The sequence below is a fragment of the Petromyzon marinus genome, unplaced genomic scaffold (genome assembly GCF_048934315.1).
Source record: "Petromyzon marinus isolate PM22_M1 ecotype Great Lakes invasive population unplaced genomic scaffold, UKy_Petmar_22M1.pri1.0 PM_Scaffold_17, whole genome shotgun sequence".
Taxonomy (NCBI): Eukaryota; Metazoa; Chordata; class Hyperoartia; order Petromyzontiformes; family Petromyzontidae; genus Petromyzon; species Petromyzon marinus.
The window spans coordinates 1,219,603-1,246,487 of record NW_027423135.1 but is presented as its reverse complement, the minus strand read 5'-3'; the positions used below and the strand labels follow the sequence as shown (position 1 = coordinate 1,246,487).

Below are 26,885 nucleotides of genomic sequence, written 5' to 3'. Positions count from 1 at the left end.
ACGAAATAAAAATCGTCGAGTTGCACAACTGGTGAGCGTCGTCTGCTGTAGATATTTAAAATCTCCTGGTGACATCATGTGGCTTAACACAGCCCTTAACACAGACCTCAACACAGACTTTAACACAGACATTAACACAGCCCTTAACACAGACCTCAACACAGACTTTAACACAGACTTTAACACAGCCCTAAACACAGACCTCAACACAGACCTCAACACAGACTTTAACACAGACATTAACACAGCCCTTAACACAGACTTTAACACAGACCTCAACACAGACTTTAACACAGACTTTAACTTTAACACAGCCCTTAACACAGACCTCAACACAGACATTAACTTTAACACAGACAGACTTTAACACTGACATTAACACTGACTTTAACTTTAACACAGCCCTTAACACAGACTTCAACACTAACACAGACTTTAACACAGCCCTTAACACAGACCTCAACACAGACATTAACACTAACTTTAACACAGACGTTAACTTTAACACTGACATTAACACTGACTTTAACACAGACTTTAACTTTAACACTAACTTTAACACTGACTTTAACACTGACTTTAACACTGACTTTAACATTGACTTTAACACTGACTTTAACACTGACTTTAAAACTGACTTTAACACAGACTATAACGCTGACTTTAACTTTAACGCTGACTTTAACTTTAACGCTGACTTTAACTTTAACACTGACTTTAACACAGACTTTAACACTGACTTTAACACGGACTTTAACTTTAACACTGACTTTAACTTTAACACAGACTTTAACTTTAACACAGCCCTTAACACAGACCTCAACACAGACATTAACACTGACTTTAACTTTAACACTGACTTTAACACGGACTTGAACTTTAACACAGACTTTAACTTTAACACAGACTTCAACACTAACACAGACTTTAACACTGACTTTAACTTTAACACAGACTTTAACACAGCCCTTAACACAGACCTCAACACAGACATTAACACTAACTTTAACACAGACTTTAACTTTAACACTGACTTTAACACAGACTTTAACACAAACTTTAACTTTAACACTAACTTTAACACTGACTTTAACACGGACTTTAACACAGACTTCAACACTAACACAGACTTTAACACAGACCTTAACACAGACTTCAACACTAACACAGACTTTAACACAGACTTTAACACAGACTTTAACTTTAACACAGACTTCAACACTAACACAGACTTTAACACAGACCTTAACACAGACTTCAACACTAACACAGACTTTAACACAGACCTTAACACAGACTTAAACACTAACACAGACTTTAACACAGACTTTAACTTTAACATTAACTTTAACACTGACTTGAACACGGACTTTAACACGGACTTTAACTTTAACACGGACTTTAACACAGACTTCAACACTAACACAGACTTCAACACTAACACAGACTTTAACACAGACCTTAACACAGACTTCAACACTAACACAGACTTTAACACAGACTTTAACTTTAACACAGACTTCAACACTAACACAGACTTTAACACAGACCTTAACACAGACTTCAACACTAACACAGACTTTAACACAGACTTCAACACTAACACAGACTTTAACACAGACTTTAACTTTAACACAGACTTCAACACTAACACAGACTTTAACACAGACCTTAACACAGACTTCAACACTAACACAGACTTTAACACAGCCCTTAAACCCACCACCACAACAACACCAACCACCACACTGCTGGTGGTGGTGGTGGTTGTTGTTGTTGTGATGCTGTAGAAGGCCCAGGGCCTGGTCCAGGCTACGCGGCGAGCATCGAGGCCTATGCGGGCTTCACAAACATCGCCGCACGTGGCTTCGACAGCGCTGCCGTGGCTGTCCTAACGCCTAATTACATCGCCAGCTTTCATTCGAAGGCGACATTTACGCCAGGTGAGTGGACTGTTATTGTTTTTTAAACCCTTCGCCGAGTCGTGAACCGGCCTCGCCTAGATCCTTACCCGGGCAGGGTCTCGCTCAACCCCGCGCAGCCTGACTAGGCCGCATGGGGGTGGGCGGCTCAAGGTCGATTGTTAATGGGAAGTTAAAGAGAGGGCTTAAACGCTTTAAATCATCAACAGCGGTGGTGAGGAGATGGTTCGATTTTGTTTTTGTTTTACCTGTCGGAGGTAAACAGCGGAGAAAGTAGTCGCGGCACTCATCAGTGGCGGGTGGGGAAGTCCTTGGGGGATTTTCTCCTCTTTCCCCAACTCGCCATTGACCAAAGTGGTGAAGTATGGTCGTTGTTGTTGTCGTTGTTATTGCTTCTTTACGTCAAAGGGAAGTCGGGGAGTGTGGTGTGATGATGGAAATGGATGAGGGTTACACGGAGACCCATAGACTCATCACACAGAGACCCATAGACTCATCACACAGAGACCCACAGACTCACCACACGGAGACCCAAAGACTCACCACGTGGAGACCCACAGACTCACCACAGAGACCCATAGACTCACACACAGAGACCCACAGACTCACCACACAGAGACACATAGACTCATCACACAGAGACCCACAGACTCATCACTCAGAGACCCACAGACTCACCACACAGAGACCCATAGACTCACCGCACAGAGACCCACAGACTCATCACGCAGAGACCCACAGACTCTCACAGAGACCCACAGACTCACAGAGACCCACAGACTCACCACACAGAGACCCATAGACTCGCCACACAGAGACCCACAGACCCACCACACAGAGACCCACAGACTCACCGCACAGAGACCCACAGACTCACCACATAGAGACCCACAGACTCACCACACAGAGACCCACAGACTCACCACACAGAGAACCACAGACTCACCAGACAGAGACCCACACAGAGACCCACAGACTCACCACACAGAGACCCATAGACTCACCGCACAGAGACCCACAGACTCACCACGCAGAGACCCACAGACTCGCCACACAGAGACCCACAGACTCACCACACAGAGACACATAGACTCACCACAGAGACCCATAGACTCACCACACAGACCCACAGACTCATCACACAGAGACCCACAGACTCACCACACAGAGACCCATAGATTCACCACAAAGAGACCCATACACTCACCACACAGAGACCCACAGACTCACCACACAGAGACCCACAGACTCACCACACAGAGACCCACAGACTCACCACAGAGACCCATGGACTCACACAAAGACCCATGGACTCACACAGAGACACATGGACTCACACAGAGACCCACAGACTCACACAGAGACCCACAGACTCACACAGAGACCCATAGACTCATCACATAGAGACCCACAGACTCACACAGAGACCCATAGACTCACACAGACCACCCAGGGTGACCACGTGGTCACAACAACAAATACCCCACCAGGTACGGAAACGTGTGTGTCTGTGTGTGTGTCTGTGTGTGTGTGTCTGTGCGTGTGTGTCTGTGCGTGTGTGTGTGCGTGTGTCTGTGCGTGTGCGTGCGTGCGCGTGCGTGCGTGTCTGTGCGTGCGTGTGTATGCGTGCGTGTGTGTCTGTGCGTGTGTGTCTGTGCGTGTGTGTGTCTGTGCGTGTGTGTGTCTGTGCGTGTGTGTCTGTGCGTGTGTGTCTGTGCGTGTGTGCGCGTGTCTGTACGTGTGTGTCTGTGCGTGTCCGTGTGTGTGTGTCTGTGTGGGGAGCGGTGGGTGTAGTGGTTAGCGCCACGCTGCGCTACGAACCCGGCGACCCGAGTTCGATTCCCGCTCAGGGCCAACACCGGCGGTGACGATTATCTGAACCGGTCCTGGGCCTCCCCTAGGTCGACTCGGCCTCAAATGAGTACCTGGTGCGGTGCGCAGTAAACATCGCCACTGGGGAGACAAAGGCGGCCGGGCGTGGTGCTGGCCACCCATCCCCTCGTGCGCCTTTCCGGCCTTCATAGGTGCTGCTCGCTAACAGCACTTGCCCCTACAGTCTGTGAAGCCCATACGGGGGATCTTTGTCTTTCCCTGTCAAGGTTGACTCCCCTGGACTTGGCCCAGCGGAGGCAGAAGTCGCGAGTGACGTCACAGCTGCCCTGCGCTTCGCACCACGAGCGAAGCCATCGGAGGTGCGGTTATAGTTTGTGTGATCTCCCCCTGCTCTACAGAGTGAGTGAGTGGAGTTTGTGTGATCTCCCCCTGTTCTACAGAGTGAGTGGAGTTTGTGTGATCTCCCCCTGTTCTACAGAGTGAGAGAGTGGAGTTTGTGTGATCTCCCCCTGTTCTACAGAGTGAGAGAGTGGAGTTTGTGTGATCTCCCCCTGTTCTACAGAGTGAGAGAGTGCAGTTTGTGTGATCTCCCCCTGTTCTACAGAGTGAGAGAGTGGAGTTTGTGTGATCTCCCCCTGTTCTACAGAGTGAGTGAGTGGAGTTTGTGTGATCTCCCCCTGTTCTACAGAGTGAGAGAGTGGAGTTTGTGTGATCTCCCCCTGTTCTACAGAGTGAGTGAGTGGAGTTTGTGTGATCTCCCCCTGTTCTACAGAGTGAGTGGAGTTTGTGTGATCTCCCCCTGTTCTACAGAGTGAGAGAGTGGAGTTTGTGTGATCTCCCCCTGTTCTACAGAGTGAGAGAGTGGAGTTTGTGTGATCTCCCCCTGTTCTACAGAGTGAGAGAGTGCAGTTTGTGTGATCTCCCCCTGTTCTACAGAGTGAGAGAGTGGAGTTTGTGTGATCTCCCCCTGTTCTACAGAGTGAGTGAGTGGAGTTTGTGTGATCTCCCCCTGTTCTACAGAGTGAGAGAGTGGAGTTTGTGTGATCTCCCCCTGTTCTACAGAGTGAGAGAGTGGAGTTTGTGTGATCTCCCCCTGTTCTACAGAGTGAGTGAGTGGAGTTTGTGTGATCTCCCCCTGTTCTACAGAGTGAGTGGAGTTTGTGTGATCTCCCCCTGTTCTACAGAGTGAGAGAGTGGAGTTTGTGTGATCTCCCCCTGTTCTACAGAGTGAGAGAGTGGAGTTTGTGTGATCTCCCCCTGTTCTACAGAGTGAGAGAGTGCAGTTTGTGTGATCTCCCCCTGTTCTACAGAGTGAGAGAGTGGAGTTTGTGTGATCTCCCCCTGTTCTACAGAGTGAGTGAGTGGAGTTTGTGTGATCTCCCCCTGTTCTACAGAGTGAGAGAGTGGAGTTTGTGTGATCTCCCCCTGTTCTACAGAGTGAGAGAGTGGAGTTTGTGTGATCTCCCCCTGTTCTACAGAGTGAGTGAGTGGAGTTTGTGTGATCTCCCCCTGTTCTACAGAGTGAGTGAGTGGAGTTTGTGTGATATCCCCCTGTTCTACAGAGTGAGTGAGTGGAGTTTGTGTGATCTCCCCCTGTTCTACAGAGTGAGTGTGTGGAGTTTGTGTGATCTCCCCCTGTTCTACAGAGTGAGAGAGTGGAGTTTGTGTGATCTCCCCCTGTTATACAGAGTGAGTGAGTGGAGTTTGTGTGATCTCCCCCTGTTCTACAGAGTGAGAGAGTGGAGTTTGTGTGATCTCCCCCTGTTATACAGAGTGAGTGAGTGGAGTTTGTGTGATCTCCCCCTGTTCTACAGAGTGAGAGAGTGGAGTTTGTGTGATCTCCCCCTGTTCTACAGAGTGAGTGAGTGGAGTTTGTGTGATCTCCCCCTGTTCTACAGAGTGAGTGAGTGGAGTTTGTGTGATCTCCCCCTGTTCTTCAGAGTGAGTGAGTGGAGTTTGTGTGATCTCCCCCTGTTCTACAGAGTGAGTGTGTGGAGTTTGTGTGATCTCCCCCTGTTCTACAGAGTGAGAGAGTGGAGTTTGTGTGATCTCCCCCTGTTCTACAGTGAGAGAGTGGAGTTTGTGTGATCTCCCCCTGTTCTACAGAGTGAGTGAGTGGAGTTTGTGTGATCTCCCCCTGTACTACAGAGTGAGAGAGTGGAGTTTGTGTGATCTCCCCCTGTACTACAGAGTGAGAGAGTGGAGTTTGTGTGATCTCCCCCTGTTCTACAGAGTGAGAGAGTGGAGTTTGTATGATCTCCCCCTGTTCTACAGAGTGAGTGAGTGGAGTTTGTGTGATCTCCCCCTTTACTACAGAGTGAGAGAGTGGAGTTTGTGTGATCTCCCCCTGTTCTACAGAGTGAGAGAGTGGAGTTTGTGTGATCTCCCCCTGTTCTACAGAGTGAGAGAGTGCAGTTTGTGTGATCTCCCCCTGTTCTACAGAGTGAGAGAGTGGAGTTTGTGTGATCTCCCCCTGTTCTACAGAGTGAGTGAGTGGAGTTTGTGTGATCTCCCCCTGTTCTACAGAGTGAGAGAGTGGAGTTTGTGTGATCTCCCCCTGTTCTACAGAGTGAGAGAGTGGAGTTTGTGTGATCTCCCCCTGTTCTACAGAGTGAGTGAGTGGAGTTTGTGTGATCTCCCCCTGTTCTACAGAGTGAGTGAGTGGAGTTTGTGTGATCTCCCCCTGTTCTACAGAGTGAGTGAGTGGAGTTTGTGTGATCTCCCCCTGTTCTACAGAGTGAGTGTGTGGAGTTTGTGTGATCTCCCCCTGTTCTACAGAGTGAGAGAGTGGAGTTTGTGTGATCTCCCCCTGTTATACAGAGTGAGTGAGTGGAGTTTGTGTGATCTCCCCCTGTTCTACAGAGTGAGAGAGTGGAGTTTGTGTGATCTCCCCCTGTTATACAGAGTGAGTGAGTGGAGTTTGTGTGATCTCCCCCTGTTCTACAGAGTGAGAGAGTGGAGTTTGTGTGATCTCCCCCTGTTCTACAGAGTGAATGAGTGGAGTTTGTGTGATCTCCCCCTGTTCTACAGAGTGAGTGAGTGGAGTTTGTGTGATCTCCCCCTGTTCTTCAGAGTGAGTGAGTGGAGTTTGTGTGATCTCCCCCTGTTCTACAGAGTGAGTGTGTGGAGTTTGTGTGATCTCCCCCTGTTCTACAGAGTGAGAGAGTGGAGTTTGTGTGATCTCCCCCTGTTATACAGAGTGAGTGAGTGGAGTTTGTGTGATCTCCCCCTGTTCTACAGAGTGAGTGAGTGGATTTTGTGTGATCTCCCCCTGTTCTACAGTGAGAGAGTGGAGTTTGTGTGATCTCCCCCTGTTCTACAGAGTGAGTGAGTGGAGTTTGTGTGATCTCCCCCTGTACTACAGAGTGAGAGAGTGGAGTTTGTGTGATCTCCCCCTGTTCTACAGAGTGAGAGAGTGGAGTTTGTATGATCTCCCCCTGTTCTACAGAGTGAGTGAGTGGAGTTTGTGTGATCTCCCCCTGTTCTACAGAGTGAGAGAGTGGAGTTTGTGTGATCTCCCCCTGTACTACAGAGTGAGAGAGTGGAGTTTGTGTGATCTCCCCCTGTTCTACAGAGTGAGTGAGTGGAGTTTGTGTGATCTCCCCCTGTTCTACAGAGTGAGAGAGTGGAGTTTGTGTGATCTCCCCCTGTTCTACAGAGTGAGAGAGTGGAGTTTGTGTGATCTCCCCCTGTTCTACAGAGTGAGAGAGTGGAGTTTGTGTGATCTCCCCCTGTTCTACAGAGTGAGAGAGTGGAGTTTGTATGGTCTCCCCCTGTTCTACAGAGTGAGTGAGTGGAGTTTGTGTGATCTCCCCCTGTTCTACAGAGTGAGTGAGTGGAGTTTGTATGATCTTCCCCTGTTCTACAGAGTGAGTGGAGTTTGTGTGATCTCCCCCTGTTCTACAGAGTGAGTGATTGGAGTTTGTATGATCTCCCCCTGTTCTACAGAGTGAGTGAGTGGAGTTTGTGTGATCTCCCCCTGCTCTACAGAGTGAGTGAGTGGAGTTTGTGTGATCCCCCCCTGTTCTACAGAGTGATTGAGTGGAGTTTGTGTGATCTCTCCCTGTTCTACAGAGTGAGAGAGTGGAGTTTGTGTGATCTCCCCCTGTTCTCCAGAGTGAGTGAGTGGAGTTTGTGTGATCTCCCCCTGTTCTACAGAGTGAGAGAGTGGAGTTTGTGTGATCTCCCCCTGTTCTACAGAGTGAGTGAGTGGAGTTTGTATGATCTCCCCCTGTTCTACAGAGTGAGTGAGTGGAGTTTGTGTGATCTCCCCCTGTTCTACAGAGTGAGAGGGTGGAGTTTGTGTGATCTCCCCCTGTTCTACAGAGTGAGAGAGTGGAGTTTGTGTGATCTCCCCCTGTACTACAGAGTGAGAGAGTGGAGTTTGTGTGATCTCCCCCTGTTCTACAGAGTGAGTGAGTGGAGTTTGTGTGATCTCCCCCTGTTCTACAGAGTGAGAGAGTGGAGTTTGTGTGATCTCTCCCTGTTCTACAGAGTGAGAGAGTGGAGTTTGTGTGATCTCCCCCTGTTCTACAGAGTGAGAGAGTGGAGTTTGTATGATCTCCCCCTGTTCTACAGAGTGAGAGAGTGGAGTTTGTGTGATCTCCCCCTGTTCTACAGAGTGAGTGAGTTGAGTTTGTATGATCTCCCCCTGTTCTACAGAGTGAGTGAGTGGAGTTTGTGTGATCTCCCCCTGTTCTACAGAGTGAGAGAGTGGAGTTTGTGTGATCTCCCCCTGTTCTACAGAGTGAGAGAGTGGAGTTTGTGTGATCTCCCCCTGTACTACAGAGTGAGAGAGTGGAGTTTGTGTGATCTCCCCCTGTTATACAGAGTGAGAGAGTGGAGTTTGTGTGATCTCCCCCTGTTCTACAGAGTGAGTGAGTGGAGTTTGTGTGATCTCCCCCTGTTCTACAGAGTGAGAGAGTGGAGTTTGTGTGATCTCCCCCTGTTCTACAGAGTGAGTGAGTGGAGTTTGTGTGATCTCCCCCTGTTCTACAGAGTGAGTGAGTGGAGTTTGTGTGATCCCCCCTGTTCTACAGAGTGAGTGAGTGGAGTTTGTGTGATCTCCCCCTGTTCTACAGAGTGAGTGAGTGGAGTTTGTATGATCTCCCCCTATCCTACACAGTGAGAGAGTGAGTGGAGTTTGTGTGATCTCCCCCTGTTCTACAGAGTGAGTGATTGGAGTTGGTATGATCTCCCCCTGTTCTACAGAGTGAGAGAGTGGAGTTTGTGTGATCTCCCCCTGTTCTACAGAGTGAGTGAGTGGAGTTTGTGTGATCTCCCCCTTTACTACAGAGTGAGTGAGTGGAGTTTGTGTGATCTCCCCCTGTTCTACAGAGTGAGAGAGTGGAGTTTGTGTGATCTCCCCCTGTTCTACAGAGTGAGTGGAGTTTGTATGATCTCCCCCTGTTCTACAGAGTGAGTGAGTGGAGTTTGTATGATCTCCCCCTGTTCTACAGAGTGAGTGAGTGGAGTTTGTGTGATCTCCCCCTGTTCTACAGAGTGAGAGAGTGGAGTTTGTGTGATCTCCCCCTGTACTACAGAGTGAGTGAGTGGAGTTTGTATGATCTCCCCCTGTTCTACAGAGTGAGTGGAGTTTGTGTGATCTCCCCCTGTTCTACAGTGAGTGAGTGGAGTTTGTATGATCTCCCCCTGTTCTACAGAGTGAGTGGAGTTTGTGTGATCTCCCCCTGTTCTACAGAGTGAGTGAGTGGAGTTTGTGTGATCTCCCCCTGTTCTACAGAGTGAGTGAGTGGAGTTTGTATGATCTCCCCCTGTCTTACACAGTGAGAGAGTGAGTGGAGTTTGTGTGATCTCCCCCTGTTCTACAGAGTGAGTGATTGGAGTTGGTATGATCTCCCCCTGTTCTACAGAGTGAGAGAGTGGAGTTTGTGTGATCTCCCCCTGTTCTACAGAGTGAGTGAGTGGAGTTTGTGTGATCTCCCCCTTTACTACAGAGTGAGTGAGTGGAGTTTGTGTGATCTCCCCCTGTTCTACAGAGTGAGAGAGTGGAGTTTGTGTGATCTCCCCCTGTTCTACAGAGTGAGTGGAGTTTGTATGATCTCCCCCTGTTCTACAGAGTGAGTGAGTGGAGTTTGTATGATCTCCCCCTGTTCTACAGAGTGAGTGAGTGGAGTTTGTGTGATCTCCCCCTGTTCTACAGAGTGAGAGAGTGGAGTTTGTGTGATCTCCCCCTGTACTACAGAGTGAGTGAGTGGAGTTTGTATGATCTCCCCCTGTTCTACAGAGTGAGTGGAGTTTGTGTGATCTCCCCCTGTTCTACAGTGAGTGAGTGGAGTTTGTATGATCTCCCCCTGTTCTACAGAGTGAGTGGAGTTTGTGTGATCTCTCCCTGTTCTACAGAGTGAGTGATTGGAGTTTGTATGATCTCCCCCTGTTCTACAGAGTGAGTGAGTGGAGTTTGTGTGATCTCCCCCTGCTCTACAGAGTGAGTGAGTGGAGTTTGTGTGATCTCCCCCTGTTCTACAGAGTGAGAGAGTGGAGTTTATGTGATCTCCCCCTTTTCTACAGAGTGAGAGAGTGGAGTTTGTGTGATCTCCCCCTGTTCTACAGAGTGAGTGAGTGGAGTTTGTGTGATGTCTCTCCCTGTTCTACAGAGTGAGTGGAGTTTGTGTGATCCCCCCCTGTACTACAGAGTGAGAGAGTGGAGTTTGTGTGATCTCCCCCTGTTCTACAGAGTGAGAGAGTGGAGTTTGTGTGATCTCCCCCTGTTCTACAGAGTGAGTGAGTGGATTTTGTGTGATCTCCCCCTGTTCTACAGAGTGAGAGAGTGGAGTTTGTGTGATCTCCCCCTGTTCTACAGAGTGAGTGAGTGGAATTTGTGTGATCTCCCCCTGTACTACAGAGTGAGAGAGTGGAGTTTGTGTGATCTCCCCCTGTTCTACAGAGTGAGTGGAGTTTGTATGATCCACCCCTGTTCTAGAGTGAGTGAGTGGAGTTTGTGTGTTCTACCCCTGTTCTACAGAGTGAGTGTAATTTGTGTGTTCTCTCTCCCTGTTCTACAGAGTGAGAGTCAGTGTAGTTTGTGTGTTCTACCCCTGTTCTACAGAGTGAGTGTAGTTTGTGTGATCCCCCCCTGTTCTACAGAGTGAGAGAGTGGAGTTTGTGTGATCTCCCCCTGTTCTACAGAGTGATTGAGTGGAGTTTGTGTGATCTCTCCCTGTTCTACAGAGTGAGAGAGTGGAGTTTGTGTGATCTCCCCCTGTTCTACAGAGTGAGTGAGTGGAGTTTGTATGATCTCCCCCTGTTCTACAGAGTGAGTGAGTGGAGTTTGTGTGATCTCCCCCTGTTCTCCAGAGTGAGTGAGTGGAGTTTGTGTGATCTCCCCCTGTTCTCCAGAGTGAGTGAGTGGAGTTTGTGTGATCTCCCCCTGTTCTACAGAGTGAGTGAGTGGAGTTTGTGTGATCTCCCCCTGTTCTACAGAGTGAGAGAGTGGAGTTTGTGTGATCTCCCCCTGTTCTACAGAGTGAGAGAGTGGAGTTTGTGTGATCTCCCCCTGTTCTACAGAGTGAGAGAGTGCAGTTTGTGTGATCTCCCCCTGTTTTACAGAGTGAGAGAGTGGAGTTTGTGTGATCTCCCCCTGTTCTACAGAGTGAGTGAGTGGAGTTTGTGTGATCTCCCCCTGTTCTACAGAGTGAGAGAGTGGAGTTTGTGTGATCTCCCCCTGTTCTACAGAGTGAGAGAGTGGAGTTTGTGTGATCTCCCCCTGTTCTACAGAGTGAGTGAGTGGAGTTTGTGTGATCTCCCCCTGTTCTACAGAGTGAGTGAGTGGAGTTTGTGTGATCTCCCCCTGTTCTACAGAGTGAGTGAGTGGAGTTTGTGTGATCTCCCCCTGTTCTACAGAGTGAGTGTGTGGAGTTTGTGTGATCTCCCCCTGTTCTACAGAGTGAGAGAGTGGAGTTTGTGTGATCTCCCCCTGTTATACAGAGTGAGTGAGTGGAGTTTGTGTGATCTCCCCCTGTTCTACAGAGTGAGAGAGTGGAGTTTGTGTGATCTCCCCCTGTTATACAGAGTGAGTGAGTGGAGTTTGTGTGATCTCCCCCTGTTCTACAGAGTGAGAGAGTGGAGTTTGTGTGATCTCCCCCTGTTCTACAGAGTGAGTGAGTGGAGTTTGTGTGATCTCCCCCTGTTCTACAGAGTGAGTGAGTGGAGTTTGTGTGATCTCCCCCTGTTCTTCAGAGTGAGTGAGTGGAGTTTGTGTGATCTCCCCCTGTTCTACAGAGTGAGTGTGTGGAGTTTGTGTGATCTCCCCCTGTTCTACAGAGTGAGAGAGTGGAGTTTGTGTGATCTCCCCCTGTTATACAGAGTGAGTGAGTGGAGTTTGTGTGATCTCCCCCTGTTCTACAGAGTGAGTGAGTGGATTTTGTGTGATCTCCCCCTGTTCTACAGTGAGAGAGTGGAGTTTGTGTGATCTCCCCCTGTTCTACAGAGTGAGTGAGTGGAGTTTGTGTGATCTCCCCCTGTACTACAGAGTGAGAGAGTGGAGTTTGTGTGATCTCCCCCTGTTCTACAGAGTGAGAGAGTGGAGTTTGTATGATCTCCCCCTGTTCTACAGAGTGAGTGAGTGGAGTTTGTGTGATCTCCCCCTGTTCTACAGAGTGAGAGAGTGGAGTTTGTGTGATCTCCCCCTGTACTACAGAGTGAGAGAGTGGAGTTTGTGTGATCTCCCCCTGTTCTACAGAGTGAGTGAGTGGAGTTTGTGTGATCTCCCCCTGTTCTACAGAGTGAGAGAGTGGAGTTTGTGTGATCTCCCCCTGTTCTACAGAGTGAGAGAGTGGAGTTTGTGTGATCTCCCCCTGTTCTACAGAGTGAGAGAGTGGAGTTTGTGTGATCTCCCCCTGTTCTACAGAGTGAGAGAGTGGAGTTTGTATGGTCTCCCCCTGTTCTACAGAGTGAGTGAGTGGAGTTTGTGTGATCTCCCCCTGTTCTACAGAGTGAGTGAGTGGAGTTTGTATGATCTCCCCCTGTTCTACAGAGTGAGTGGAGTTTGTGTGATCTCCCCCTGTTCTACAGAGTGAGTGAGTGGAGTTTGTGTGATCCCCCCTGTTCTACAGAGTGAGTGAGTGGAGTTTGTGTGATCTCCCCCTGTTCTACAGAGTGAGTGAGTGGAGTTTGTATGATCTCCCCCTGTCCTACACAGTGAGAGAGTGAGTGGAGTTTGTGTGATCTCCCCCTGTTCTACAGAGTGAGTGATTGGAGTTGGTATGATCTCCCCCTGTTCTACAGAGTGAGAGAGTGGAGTTTGTGTGATCTCCCCCTGTTCTACAGAGTGAGTGAGTGGAGTTTGTGTGATCTCCCCCTTTACTACAGAGTGAGTGAGTGGAGTTTGTGTGATCTCCCCCTGTTCTACAGAGTGAGAGAGTGGAGTTTGTGTGATCTCCCCCTGTTCTACAGAGTGAGTGGAGTTTGTATGATCTCCCCCTGTTCTACAGAGTGAGTGAGTGGAGTTTGTATGATCTCCCCCTGTTCTACAGAGTGAGTGAGTGGAGTTTGTGTGATCTCCCCCTGTTCTACAGAGTGAGAGAGTGGAGTTTGTGTGATCTCCCCCTGTACTACAGAGTGAGTGAGTGGAGTTTGTATGATCTCCCCCTGTTCTACAGAGTGAGTGGAGTTTGTGTGATCTCCCCCTGTTCTACAGTGAGTGAGTGGAGTTTGTATGATCTCCCCCTGTTCTACAGAGTGAGTGGAGTTTGTGTGATCTCCCCCTGTTCTACAGAGTGAGTGAGTGGAGTTTGTGTGATCTCCCCCTGTTCTACAGAGTGAGTGAGTGGAGTTTGTATGATCTCCCCCTGTCTTACACAGTGAGAGAGTGAGTGGAGTTTGTGTGATCTCCCCCTGTTCTACAGAGTGAGTGATTGGAGTTGGTATGATCTCCCCCTGTTCTACAGAGTGAGAGAGTGGAGTTTGTGTGATCTCCCCCTGTTCTACAGAGTGAGTGAGTGGAGTTTGTGTGATCTCCCCCTTTACTACAGAGTGAGTGAGTGGAGTTTGTGTGATCTCCCCCTGTTCTACAGAGTGAGAGAGTGGAGTTTGTGTGATCTCCCCCTGTTCTACAGAGTGAGTGGAGTTTGTATGATCTCCCCCTGTTCTACAGAGTGAGTGAGTGGAGTTTGTATGATCTCCCCCTGTTCTACAGAGTGAGTGAGTGGAGTTTGTGTGATCTCCCCCTGTTCTACAGAGTGAGAGAGTGGAGTTTGTGTGATCTCCCCCTGTACTACAGAGTGAGTGAGTGGAGTTTGTATGATCTCCCCCTGTTCTACAGAGTGAGTGGAGTTTGTGTGATCTCCCCCTGTTCTACAGTGAGTGAGTGGAGTTTGTATGATCTCCCCCTGTTCTACAGAGTGAGTGGAGTTTGTGTGATCTCCCCCTGTTCTACAGAGTGAGTGATTGGAGTTTGTATGATCTCCCCCTGTTCTACAGAGTGAGTGAGTGGAGTTTGTGTGATCTCCCCCTGCTCTACAGAGTGAGTGAGTGGAGTTTGTGTGATCTCCCCCTGTTCTACAGAGTGAGAGAGTGGAGTTTGTGTGATCTCCCCCTTTTCTACAGAGTGAGAGAGTGGAGTTTGTGTGATCTCCCCCTGTTCTACAGAGTGAGTGAGTGGAGTTTGTGTGATGTCTCTCCCTGTTCTACAGAGTGAGTGGAGTTTGTGTGATCCCCCCCTGTACTACAGAGTGAGAGAGTGGAGTTTGTGTGATCTCCCCCTGTTCTACAGAGTGAGAGAGTGGAGTTTGTGTGATCTCCCCCTGTTCTACAGAGTGAGTGAGTGGATTTTGTGTGATCTCCCCCTGTTCTACAGAGTGAGAGAGTGGAGTTTGTGTGATCTCCCCCTGTTCTACAGAGTGAGTGAGTGGAATTTGTGTGATCTCCCCCTGTACTACAGAGTGAGAGAGTGGAGTTTGTGTGATCTCCCCCTGTTCTACAGAGTGAGTGAGTGGAGTTTGTGTGATCTCCCCCTGTTCTACAGAGTGAGTGGAGTTTGTATGATCCACCCCTGTTCTAGAGTGAGTGAGTGGAGTTTGTGTGTTCTACCCCTGTTCTACAGAGTGAGTGTAATTTGTGTGTTCTCTCTCCCTGTTCTACAGAGTGAGAGTCAGTGTAGTTTGTGTGTTCTACCCCTGTTCTACAGAGTGAGTGTAGTTTGTGTGATCCCCCCCTGTTCTACAGAGTGAGAGAGTGGAGTTTGTGTGATCTCCCCCTGTTCTACAGAGTGATTGAGTGGAGTTTGTGTGATCTCTCCCTGTTCTACAGAGTGAGAGAGTGGAGTTTGTGTGATCTCCCCCTGCTCTACAGAGTGAGTGAGTGGAGTTTGTGTGATCTCCCCCTGTTCTACAGAGTGAGAGAGTGGAGTTTGTGTGATCTCCCCCTGTTCTACAGAGTGAGTGAGTGGAGTTTGTGTGATCTCCCCCTGTTCTACAGAGTGAGTGGAGTTTGTGTGATCTCCCCCTGTTCTACAGAGTGAGTGAGTGGAGTTTGTGTGATCTCCCCCTGTTCTCCAGAGTGAGTGAGTGGAGTTTGTGTGATCTCCCCCTGTTCTCCAGAGTGAGTGAGTGGAGTTTGTGTGATCTCCCCCTGTCTTACACAGTGAGAGAGTGAGTGGAGTTTGTGTGATCTCCCCCTGTTCTACAGAGTGAGTGATTGGAGTTGGTATGATCTCCCCCTGTTCTACAGAGTGAGAGAGTGGAGTTTGTGTGATCTCCCCCTGTTCTACAGAGTGAGTGAGTGGAGTTTGTGTGATCTCCCCCTTTACTACAGAGTGAGTGAGTGGAGTTTGTGTGATCTCCCCCTGTTCTACAGAGTGAGAGAGTGGAGTTTGTGTGATCTCCCCCTGTTCTACAGAGTGAGTGGAGTTTGTATGATCTCCCCCTGTTCTACAGAGTGAGTGAGTGGAGTTTGTATGATCTCCCCCTGTTCTACAGAGTGAGTGAGTGGAGTTTGTGTGATCTCCCCCTGTTCTACAGAGTGAGTGAGTGGAGTTTGTATGATTTCCCCCTGTTCTACAGAGTGAGTGGAGTTTGTGTGATCTCCCCCTGTTCTACAGTGAGTGAGTGGAGTTTGTATGATCTCCCCCTGTTCTACAGAGTGAGTGGAGTTTGTGTGATCTCCCCCTGTTCTACAGAGTGAGTGAGTGGAGTTTGTGTGATCTCCCCCTGTTCTACAGAGTGAGTGAGTGGAGTTTGTATGATCTCCCCCTGTCTTACACAGTGAGAGAGTGAGTGGAGTTTGTGTGATCTCCCCCTGTTCTACAGAGTGAGTGATTGGAGTTGGTATGATCTCCCCCTGTTCTACAGAGTGAGAGAGTGGAGTTTGTTTGATCTCCCCCTGTTCTACAGAGTGAGTGAGTGGAGTTTGTGTGATCTCCCCCTTTACTACAGAGTGAGTGAGTGGAGTTTGTGTGATCTCCCCCTGTTCTACAGAGTGAGAGAGTGGAGTTTGTGTGATCTCCCCCTGTTCTACAGAGTGAGTGGAGTTTGTATGATCTCCCCCTGTTCTACAGAGTGAGTGAGTGGAGTTTGTATGATCTCCCCCTGTTCTACAGAGTGAGTGAGTGGAGTTTGTGTGATCTCCCCCTGTTCTACAGAGTGAGAGAGTGGAGTTTGTGTGATCTCCCCCTGTACTACAGAGTGAGTGAGTGGAGTTTGTATGATCTCCCCCTGTTCTACAGAGTGAGTGGAGTTTGTGTGATCTCCCCCTGTTCTACAGTGAGTGAGTGGAGTTTGTATGATCTCCCCCTGTTCTACAGAGTGAGTGGAGTTTGTGTGATCTCCCCCTGTTCTACAGAGTGAGTGATTGGAGTTTGTATGATCTCCCCCTGTTCTACAGAGTGAGTGAGTGGAGTTTGTGTGATCTCCCCCTGCTCTACAGAGTGAGTGAGTGGAGTTTGTGTGATCTCCCCCTGTTCTACAGAGTGAGAGAGTGGAGTTTGTGTGATCTCCCCCTTTTCTACAGAGTGAGAGAGTGGAGTTTGTGTGATCTCCCCCTGTTCTACAGAGTGAGTGAGTGGAGTTTGTGTGATGTCTCTCCCTGTTCTACAGAGTGAGTGGAGTTTGTGTGATCCCCCCCTGTACTACAGAGTGAGAGAGTGGAGTTTGTGTGATCTCCCCCTGTTCTACAGAGTGAGAGAGTGGAGTTTGTGTGATCTCCCCCTGTTCTACAGAGTGAGTGAGTGGATTTTGTGTGATCTCCCCCTGTTCTACAGAGTGAGAGAGTGGAGTTTGTGTGATCTCCCCCTGTTCTACAGAGTGAGTGAGTGGAATTTGTGTGATCTCCCCCTGTACTACAGAGTGAGAGAGTGGAGTTTGTGTGATCTCCCCCTGTTCTACAGAGTGAGTGAGTGGAGTTTGTGTGATCTCCCCCTGTTCTACAGAGTGAGTGGAGTTTGTATGATCCACCCCTGTTCTAGAGTGAGTGAGTGGAGTTTGTGTGTTCTACCCCTGTTCTACAGAGTGAGTGTAATTTGTGTGTTCTCTCTCCCTGTTCTACAGAGTGAGAGTCAGTGTAGTTTGTGTGTTCTACCCCTGTTCTACAGAGTGAGTGTAGTTTGTGTGATCCCCCCCTGTTCTACAGAGTGAGAGAGTGGAGTTTGTGTGATCTCCCCCTGTTCTACAGAGTGATTGAGTGGAGTTTGTGTGATCTCTCCCTGTTCTACAGAGTGAGAGAGTGGAGTTTGTGTGATCTCCCCCTGCTCTACAGAGTGAGTGAGTGGAGTTTGTGTGATCTCCCCCTGTTCTACAGAGTGAGAGAGTGGAGTTTGTGTGATCTCCCCCTGTTCTACAGAGTGAGTGAGTGGAGTTTGTGTGATCTCCCCCTGTTCTACAGAGTGAGTGGAGTTTGTGTGATCTCCCCCTGTTCTACAGAGTGAGTGAGTGGAGTTTGTGTGATCTCCCCCTGTTCTCCAGAGTGAGTGAGTGGAGTTTGTGTGATCTCCCCCTGTTCTCCAGAGTGAGTGAGTGGAGTTTGTGTGATCTCCCCCTGTTCTCCAGAGTGAGTGAGTGGAGTTTGTGTGATCTCCCCCTGTTCTACAGAGTGAGTGAGTGGAGTTTGTATGATCTCCCCCTGTTCTACAGAGTGAGTGAGTGGAGTTTGTGTGATCTCCCCCTGTTCTCCAGAGTGAGTGAGTGGAGTTTGTGTGATCTCCCCCTGTTCTCCAGAGTGAGTGAGTGGAGTTTGTGTGATCTCCCCCTGTTCTACAGAGTGAGTGAGTGGAGTTTGTGTGATCTCCCCCTGTTCTACAGAGTGAGAGAGTGGAGTTTGTGTGATCTCCCCCTGTTCTACAGAGTGAGTGAGTGGAGTTTGTGTGATCTCCCCCTGTTCTACAGAGTGAGTGAGTGGAGTTTGTGTGATCTCCCCCTGTTCTACAGAGTGAGTGAGTGGAGTTTGTGTGATCTCCCCCTGTTCTACAGAGTGAGTGAGTGGAGTTTGTGTGATCTCCCCCTGTTCTACAGAGTGAGTGAGTGGAGTTTGTGTGATCTCCCCCTGCTCTACAGAGTGAGTGAGTGGAGTTTGTGTGATCTCCCCCTGTTCTACAGAGTGAGTGGAGTTTGTGTGATCTCCCCCTGTTCTACAGAGTGAGTGAGTGGAGTTTGTGTGATCTCCCCCTGTTCTACAGAGTGAGAGAGTGGAGTTTGTATGATCTCCCCCTGTTCTACAGAGTGAGAGAGTGGAGTTTGTGTGATCTCCCCCTGTTCTACAGAGTGAGAGAGTGGAGTTTGTGTGATCTCCCCCTGTTCTACAGAGCGAGTGAGTGGAGTTTGTGTGATCTCCCCCTGTTCTCCAGAGTGAGAGAGTGGAGTTTGTGTGATCTCCCCCTGTTCTACAGAGCGAGTGAGTGGAGTTTGTGTGATCTCCCCCTGTTCTCCAGAGTGAGAGAGTGGAGTTTGTGTGATCTCCCCCTGTTCTACAGAGTGAGAGAGTGGAGTTTGTGTGATCTCCCCCTGTTCTACAGAGCGAGTGAGTGGAGTTTGTGTGATCTTCCCCTGTTCTCCAGAGTGAGAGAGTGGAGTTTGTGTGATCTCCCCCTGTTCTACAGAGCGAGTGAGTGGAGTTTGTGTGATCTCCCCCTGTTCTCCAGAGTGAGAGAGTGGAGTTTGTGTGATCTCCCCCTGTTCTACAGAGTGAGAGAGTGGAGTTTGTGTGATCTCGCCCTGTTCTACAGAGTGAGAGAGTGGAGTTTGTGTGATCTCCCCCTGTTCTACAGAGCGAGTGAGTGGAGTTTGTGTGATCTCCCCCTGTTCTCCAGAGTGAGAGAGTGGAGTTTGTGTGATCTCCCCCTGTTCTACAGAGTGAGAGAGTGGAGTTTGTATGATCTCCCCCTGTTCTACAGAGTGAGAGAGTGGAGTTTGTGTGATCTCCCCCTGTTCTACAGAGTGAGTGAGTGGAGTTTGTGTGATCTCCCCCTTTTCTACAGAGTGAGAGAGTGGAGTTTGTGTGATCTCCCCCTGTTCTACAGAGCGAGTGAGTGGAGTTTGTGTGATCTCCCCCTGTTCTCCAGAGTGAGAGAGTGGAGTTTGTGTGATCTCCCCCTGTTCTACAGAGTGAGTGAGTGGAGTTTGTGTGATCTCCCCCTGCTCTACAGAGTGAGTGAGTGGAGTTTGTGTGATCTCCCCCTGTTCTACAGAGTGAGTGAGTGGAGTTTGTGTGATCTCCCCCTGCTCTACAGAGTGAGTGAGTGGAGTTTGTGTGATCTCCCCCTGTTCTACAGAGTGAGTGGAGTTTGTGTGATCTGCCCCTGTTCTACAGAGTGAGTGAGTGGAGTTTGTGTGATCTCCCCCTGTTCTACAGAGTGAGAGAGTGGAGTTTGTATGATCTCCCCCTGTTCTACAGAGTGAGAGAGTGGAGTTTGTGTGATCTCCCCCTGTTCTACAGAGTGAGAGAGTGGAGTTTGTGTGATCTCCCCCTGTTCTACAGAGCGAGTGAGTGGAGTTTGTGTGATCTCCCCCTGTTCTCCAGAGTGAGAGAGTGGAGTTTGTGTGATCTCCCCCTGTTCTACAGAGCGAGTGAGTGGAGTTTGTGTGATCTCCCCCTGTTCTCCAGAGTGAGAGAGTGGAGTTTGTGTGATCTCCCCCTGTTCTACAGAGTGAGAGAGTGGAGTTTGTGTGATCTCCCCCTGTTCTACAGAGCGAGTGAGTGGAGTTTGTGTGATCTCCCCCTGTTCTCCAGAGTGAGAGAGTGGAGTTTGTGTGATCTCCCCCTGTTCTACAGAGCGAGTGAGTGGAGTTTGTGTGATCTCCCCCTGTTCTCCAGAGTGAGAGAGTGGAGTTTGTGTGATCTCCCCCTGTTCTACAGAGTGAGAGAGTGGAGTTTGTGTGATCTCGCCCTGTTCTACAGAGTGAGAGAGTGGAGTTTGTGTGATCTCCCCCTGTTCTACAGAGCGAGTGAGTGGAGTTTGTGTGATCTCCCCCTGTTCTCCAGAGTGAGAGAGTGGAGTTTGTGTGATCTCCCCCTGTTCTACAGAGTGAGAGAGTGGAGTTTGTATGATCTCCCCCTGTTCTACAGAGTGAGAGAGTGGAGTTTGTGTGATCTCCCCCTGTTCTACAGAGTGAGTGAGTGGAGTTTGTGTGATCTCCCCCTGTTCTACAGAGTGAGTGAGTGGAGTTTGTGTGATCTCCCCCTGTTCTACAGAGTGAGTGAGTGGAGTTTGTGTGATCTCCCCCTGTTCTACAGAGTGAGTGAGTGGAGTTTGTATGATCTCCCCCTGTTCTACAGAGTGAGTGAGTGGAGTTTGTGTGATCTCACCCTGTTCTACAGAGTGAGAGAGTGGAGTTTGTGTGATCTCCCCTTGTTCTACAGAGTGAGTGAGTGGAGTTTGTGTGATTCCCCCCTGTTCTACAGAGTGAGAGAGTGGAGTTTGTGTGATCCCCCCCTGTTCTACAGAGTGAGTGAGTGGAGTTTGTGTGATCCCCCCCTGTTCTACAGAGTGAGTGAGTGGAGTTTGTGTGATCTCCCCCTGTTCTACAGAGTGAGAGAGTGGAGTTTGTGTGATCTCCCCCTGTTCTACAGAGTGTGTGGAGTTTGTGTGATCTCCCCCTGTTCTACAGAGTGAGTGAGTGGAGTTTGTGTGATCTCCCCTTGTTCTACAGAGTGAGAGAGTGGAGTTTGTGTGATCTCCCCCTGTTCTACAGAGTGAGTGAGTGGAGTTTGTGTGATCTCCCCCTGTTCTACAGAGTGAGTGAGTGGAGTTTGTGTGATCTCCCCCTGTTCTACAGAGTGAGTGAGTGGAGTTTGTGTGATCTCCCCCTGTTCTACAGAGTGAGTGAGTGGAGTTTGTGTGATCTCCCCCTGTTCTACAGAGTGACAGTGAGTGGAGTTTGTGTGATCTCCCCCTGTTCTACAGAGTGAGTGAGTGGAGTTTGTGTGATCTCCCCCTGTTCTACAGAGTGAGTGAGTGGAGTTTGTGTGATCTCCCCCTGTTTTACAGAGTGAGAGAGTGGAGTTTGTGTGATCTCCCCCTGTTCTCCAGAGTGAGTGAGTGGAGTTTGTGTGATCTCCCCCTGCTCTACAGAGTGAGTGAGTGGAGTTTGTGTGATCTCCCCCTGCTCTACAGAGTGAGAGAGTGGAGTTTGTGTGATCTCGCCCTGTTCTACAGAGTGAGTGAGTGGAGTTTGTGTGATCTCCCCCTGCTCTACAGAGTGAGTGAGTGGAGTTTGTGTGATCTCCCCCTGTTCTACAGAGTGAGTGAGTGGAGTTTGTGTGATCTCCCCCTGTTCTACAGAGTGAGAGAGTGGAGTTTGTGTGATCTCCCCCTGTTCTACAGAGTGAGAGAGTGGAGTTTGTGTGATCTCCCCCTGTTCTACAGAGTGAGTGAGTGGAGTTTGTGTGATCTCCCCCTGTTCTACAGAGTGAGAGAGTGGAGTTTGTGTGATCTCCCCCTGTTCTACAGAGTGAGTGAGTGGAGTTTGTGTGATCTCCCCCTGTTCTACAGAGTGAGTGAGTGGAGTTTGTGTGATCTCCCCCTGTTCTACAGAGTGAGAGAGTGGAGTTTGTGTGATCTCCCCCTGTTCTACAGAGTGAGTGAGTGGAGTTTGTATGATCTCCCCCTGTTCTACAGAGTGAGTGGAGTTTGTGTGATCTCCCCCTGTTCTACAGAGTGAGTGAGTGGAGTTTGTGTGATCTCCCCCTGCTCTACAGAGTGAGTGAGTGGAGTTTGTGTGATCTCCCCCTGTTCTACAGAGTGAGAGAGTGGAGTTTGTGTGATCTCCCCCTGTTCTACAGAGTGAGTGAGTGGAGTTTGTGTGATCTCCCCCTGTTCTACAGAGTGAGTGGAGTTTGTGTGATCTCCCCCTGTTCTACAGAGTGAGTGAGTGGAGTTTGTGTGATCTCCCCCTGTTCTACAGAGTGAGTGGAGTTTGTGTGATCTCCCCCCTGTTCTACAGAGTGAGAGAGTGGAGTTTGTGTGATCTCCCCCTGTTCTACAGAGTGAGTGGAGTTTGTGTGATCTCCCCCTGTTCTACAGAGTGAGTGAGTGGAGTTTGTGTGATCTCCCCCTGTTCTCCAGAGTGAGAGAGTGGAGTTTGTGTGATCTCCCCCTGTTCTACAGAGTGAGTGAGTGGAGTTTGTGTGATCTCCCCCTGTTCTACAGAGTGAGTGAGTGGAGTTTGTGTGATCTCCCCCTGTTCTACAGAGTGAGTGAGTGGAGTTTGTGTGATCTCCCCCTGTTCTACAGAGTGAGAGAGTGGAGTTTGTGTGATCTCCCCCTGTTCTCCAGAGTGAGTGAGTGGAGTTTGTGTGATCTCCCCCTGTTCTACAGAGTGAGTGAGTGGAGTTTGTGTGATCTCCCCCTGTTCTACAGAGTGAGAGAGTGGAGTTTGTGTGATCTCCCCCTGTTCTACAGAGTGAGAGAGTGGAGTTTGTGTGATCTCCCCCTGTTCTACAGAGTGAGAGAGTGGAGTTTGTGTGATCTCCCCCTGTTCTACAGAGTGAGAGAGTGGAGTTTGTATGATCTCCCCCTGTTCTACAGAGTGAGTGAGTGGAGTTTGTGTGATCTCCCCCTGTTCTACAGAGTGAGAGAGTGGAGTTTGTGTGATCTCCCCCTGTTCTACAGAGTGAGAGAGTGGAGTTTGTATGATCTCCCCCTGTTCTACAGAGTGAGTGAGTGGAGTTTGTGTGATCTCCCCCTGTTCTACAGAGTGAGTGAGTGGAGTTTGTGTGATCTCCCCCTGTTCTACAGAGTGAGTGAGTGGAGTTTGTGTGATCTCCCCCTGTTCTACAGAGTGAGTGGAGTTTGTGTGATCTCCCCCTGTTCTACAGAGTGAGTGAGTGGAGTTTGTGTGATCTCCCCCTGTTCTACAGAGTGAGTGAGTGGAGTTTGTGTGATCTCCCCCTGTTCTACAGAGTGAGTGGAGTTTGTGTGATCTCCCCCTGTTCTACAGAGTGAGTGAGTGGAGTTTGTGTGATCTCCCCCTGTTCTACAGAGTGAGTGAGTGGAGTTTGTGTGATCTCCCCCTGTTCTACAGAGTGAGTGGAGTTTGTGTGATCTCCCCCTGTTCTACAGAGTGAGTGAGTGGAGTTTGTGTGATCTCCCCCTGTTCTACAGAGTGAGTGAGTGGAGTTTGTGTGATCTCCCCCTGCTCTACAGAGTGAGTGAGTGGAGTTTGTGTGATCTCCCCCTGCTCTACAGAGTGAGAGAGTGGAGTTTGTGTGATCTCGCCCTGTTCTACAGAGTGAGTGAGTGGAGTTTGTGTGATCTCCCCCTGCTCTACAGAGTGAGTGAGTGGAGTTTGTGTGATCTCCCCCTGTTCTACAGAGTGAGTGAGTGGAGTTTGTGTGATCTCCCCCTGTTCTACAGAGTGAGTGGAGTTTGTGTGATCTCCCCCTGTTCTACAGAGTGAGAGAGTGGAGTTTGTGTGATCTCCCCCTGTTCTACAGAGTGAGTGAGTGGAGTTTGTGTGATCTCCCCCTGTTCTACAGAGTGAGAGAGTGGAGTTTGTGTGATCTCCCCCTGTTCTACAGAGTGAGTGAGTGGAGTTTGTGTGATCTCCCCCTGTTCTACAGAGTGAGTGAGTGGAGTTTGTGTGATCTCCCCCTGTTCTACAGAGTGAGAGAGTGGAGTTCGTGTGATCTCCCCCTGTTCTACAGAGTGAGTGAGTGGAGTTTGTGTGATCTCCCCCTGCTCTACAGAGTGAGTGAGTGGAGTTTGTGTGATCTCCCCCTGTTCTACAGAGTGAGAGAGTGGAGTTTGTGTGATCTCCCCCTGTTCTACAGAGTGAGTGAGTGGAGTTTGTGTGATCTCCCCCTGTTCTACAGAGTGAGTGGAGTTTGTGTGATCTCCCCCTGTTCTACAGAGTGAGTGAGTGGAGTTTGTGTGATCTCCCCCTGTTCTACAGAGTGAGTGGAGTTTGTGTGATCTCCCCCCTGTTCTACAGAGTGAGAGTGGAGTTTGTGTGATCTCCCCCTGTTCTACAGAGTGAGTGGAGTTTGTGTGATCTCCCCCTGTTCTACAGAGTGAGTGAGTGGAGTTTGTGTGATCTCCCCCTGTTCTCCAGAGTGAGAGAGTGGAGTTTGTGTGATCTCCCCCTGTTCTACAGAGTGAGTGAGTGGAGTTTGTGTGATCTCCCCCTGTTCTACAGAGTGAGTGAGTGGAGTTTGTGTGATCTCCCCCTGTTCTACAGAGTGAGTGAGTGGAGTTTGTGTGATCTCCCCCTGTTCTACAGAGTGAGAGAGTGGAGTTTGTGTGATCTCCCCCTGTTCTCCAGAGTGAGTGAGTGGAGTTTGTGTGATCACCCCCTGTTCTACAGAGTGAGTGAGTGGAGTTTGTGTGATCTCCCCCTGTTCTACAGAGTGAGAGAGTGGAGTTTGTGTGATCTCCCCCTGTTCTACAGAGTGAGAGAGTGGAGTTTGTGTGATCTCCCCCTGTTCTACAGAGTGAGAGAGTGGAGTTTGTGTGATCTCCCCCTGTTCTACAGAGTGAGAGAGTGGAGTTTGTATGATCTCCCCCTGTTCTACAGAGTGAGTGAGTGGAGTTTGTGTGATCTCCCCCTGTTCTACATAGTGAGAGAGTGGAGTTTGTGTGATCTCCCCCTGTTCTACAGAGTGAGAGAGTGGAGTTTGTATGATCTCCCCCTGTTCTACAGAGTGAGTGAGTGGAGTTTGTGTGATCTCCCCCTGTTCTACAGAGTGAGTGAGTGGAGTTTGTGTGATCTCCCCCTGTTCTACAGAGTGAGTGGAGTTTGTGTGATCTCCCCCTGTTCTACAGAGTGAGTGAGTGGAGTTTGTGTGATCTCCCCCTGTTCTACAGAGTGAGTGAGTGGAGTTTGTGTGATCTCCCCCTGTTCTACAGAGTGAGTGGAGTTTGTGTGATCTCCCCCTGTTCTACAGAGTGAGTGAGTGGAGTTTGTGTGATCTCCCCCTGTTCTACAGAGTGAGTGAGTGGAGTTTGTGTGATCTCCCCCTGTTCTACAGAGTGAGTGGAGTTTGTGTGATCTCCCCCTGTTCTACAGAGTGAGTGAGTGGAGTTTGTGTGATCTCCCCCTGTTCTACAGAGTGAGTGAGTGGAGTTTGTGTGATCTCCCCCTGTTCTACAGAGTGAGTGAGTGGAGTTTGTGTGATCTCCCCCTGTTCTACAGAGTGAGTGAGTGGAGTTTGTGTGATCTCCCCCTGTTCTACAGAGTGAGTGAGTGGAGTTTGTGTGATCTCCCCCTGTTCTACAGAGTGAGTGAGTGGAGTTTGTATGATCTCCCCCTGTTCTACAGAGTGAGTGAGTGGAGTTTGTGTGATCTCCCCCTGTTCTACAGAGTGAGAGAGTGGAGTTTGTGTGATCTCCCCCTGTTCTACAGAGTGAGTGAGTGGAGTTTGTGTGATCTCCCCCTGTTCTACAGAGTGAGAGAGTGGAGTTTGTGTGATCTCCCCCTGTTCTACAGAGTGTGTGGAGTTTGTGTGATCTCCCCCTGTTCTACAGAGTGAGAGAGTGGAGTTTGTGTGATCTCCCCCTGTTCTACAGAGTGTGTGGAGTTTGTGTGATCTCCCCCTGTTCTACAGAGTGAGTGAGTGGAGTTTGTGTGATCTCCCCCTGTTCTACAGAGTGAGAGAGTGGAGTTTGTGTGATCTCCCCCTGTTCTACAGAGTGAGTGAGTGGAGTTTGTGTGATCTCCCCCTGTTCTACAGAGTGAGTGAGTGGAGTTTGTGTGATCTCCCCCTGTTCTACAGAGTGAGTGAGTGGAGTTTGTGTGATCTCCCCCTGTTCTACAGAGTGAGTGAGTGGAGTTTGTGTGATCTCCCCCTGTTCTACAGAGTGACAGTGAGTGGAGTTTGTGTGATCTCCCCCTGTTCTACAGAGTGAGTGAGTGGAGTTTGTGTGATCTCCCCCTGTTCTACAGAGTGAGTGAGTGGAGTTTGTGTGATCTCCCCCTGTTTTACAGAGTGAGAGAGTGGAGTTTGTGTGATCTCCCCCTGTTCTCCAGAGTGAGTGAGTGGAGTTTGTGTGATCTCCCCCTGCTCTACAGAGTGAGTGAGTGGAGTTTGTGTGATCTCCCCCTGCTCTACAGAGTGAGAGAGTGGAGTTTGTGTGATCTCGCCCTGTTCTACAGAGTGAGTGAGTGGAGTTTGTGTGATCTCCCCCTGCTCTACAGAGTGAGTGAGTGGAGTTTGTGTGATCTCCCCCTGTTCTACAGAGTGAGTGAGTGGAGTTTGTGTGATCTCCCCCTGTTCTACAGAGTGAGTGGAGTTTGTGTGATCTCCCCCTGTTCTACAGAGTGAGAGAGTGGAGTTTGTGTGATCTCCCCCTGTTCTACAGAGTGAGAGGGTGGAGTTTGTGTGATCTCCCCCTGTTCTACAGAGTGAGTGAGTGGAGTTTGTGTGATCTCCCCCTGTTCTACAGAGTGAGTGAGTGGAGTTTGTGTGATCTCCCCCTGTTCTACAGAGTGAGTGAGTGGAGTTTGTGTGATCTCCCCCTGTTCTACAGAGTGAGTGAGTGGAGTTTGTGTGATCTCCCCCTGCTCTACAGAGTGAGTGAGTGGAGTTTGTATGATCTCCCCCTGTTCTACAGAGTGAGTGAGTGGAGTTTGTGTGATCTCCCCCTGTTCTACAGAGTGAGTGAGTGGAGTTTGTGTGATCTCCCCCTGCTCTACAGAGTGAGAGAGTGGAGTTTGTGTGATCTCGCCCCTGTTCTACAGAGTGAGT

The 26,885-nt window shown here is 49.4% G+C and overlaps 1 protein-coding gene across 2 annotated transcripts in view; it reads left to right on the top strand.

Annotated features, from left to right (window-relative positions):
• Positions 1-1,151: 1,151 nt before the first annotated feature.
• LOC116938488 (uncharacterized) overlaps positions 1,152-26,885 on the top strand; it is a 36,490-nt gene continuing 10,756 nt past the window's right edge. The window contains exons 1-2 of one of the 2 annotated variants that reach the window (XM_076063672.1): positions 1,298-1,943; positions 4,022-4,114. The gene's annotated coding sequence lies outside the window, so the exon portion shown is untranslated. Of the gene's footprint in view, positions 1,944-4,021; positions 4,115-26,885 lie in introns of both variants that reach the window. The other variant, XM_076063673.1, reaches the window with a different exon arrangement.